This window comes from Geospiza fortis, unplaced genomic scaffold, assembly GCF_000277835.1.
Source record: "Geospiza fortis unplaced genomic scaffold, GeoFor_1.0 scaffold685, whole genome shotgun sequence".
In the NCBI taxonomy this organism is placed as follows: domain Eukaryota; kingdom Metazoa; phylum Chordata; class Aves; order Passeriformes; family Thraupidae; genus Geospiza; species Geospiza fortis.
Window position 1 is genome coordinate 85,039 of NW_005054662.1, and position 973 is coordinate 86,011.

Here is a 973-nt window from a genome sequence, read left to right on the forward strand (position 1 = left end):
CCCGCGCTGTCAACTGCCGCAAGAAGAAGTGCGGGCACACCAACAACCTGCGCCCCAAGAAGAAGGTCAAGTAGAGCCTCCAGCCCTGCCTGCGCTGGCCAATAAAGTATTGCAACGCTCAGCCCTGTTTCCTGCTGGTTTTTTAGCCAAATTGTGGTTTTCAGTAAATAGGGGTGATGTATAGGGGTGTGGGGGGACAGGGAGGGATGGAGGTGGTGGTGCTGGTGGGCAGTGCCCGCAGCAATGTGTGCACACACTGGGACCCCCTGCCCACCCACAGGATCCCCAGCCATGTGCACACAGCAGCAGATGGACACTGGGACCCCGCCAGGGACTGGACTGGCACCAGAACCACACACAAACCCTTCCCTGTTCATGCACTGGGACCCCCAGCCATGGCGGGTCACTGGCACCAGGACCCCCTACTCGCCCCTGCTCATGCACTGGGAATCCTCTGGTCACTTCTGCAGGGTCTGGATGGACGCTGGGCCCCCCTGCCCACCTGCTGCCTCCAGCCCTGCCTGCGCTGGCCAATAAAGTATTGCAACGCTCAGCCCTGTTTCCTGCTGGTTTTTTAGCCAAATTGTGGTTTTCAGTAAATAGGGGTGATGTATAGGGGTGTGGGGGGACAGGGAGGGATGGAGGTGGTGGTGCTGGTGGGCAGTGCCCGCAGCAATGTGTGCACACACTGGGACCCCCTGCCCACCCACAGGAGCCCCAGCCATGTGCACACAGCAGCAGATGGACACTGGGACCCCGCCAGGGACTGGACTGGCACCAGAACCACACACAAACCCTTCCCTGTTCATGCACTGGGACCCCCAGCCATGGCGGGTCACTGGCACCAGGACCCCCTACTCGCCCCTGCTCATGCACTGGGAATCCTCTGGTCACTTCTGCAGGGTCTGGATGGACGCTGGGCCCCCCTGCCCACCTGCAGGCACCCCCAGCATGGGACCCGCTCCATGCTGGG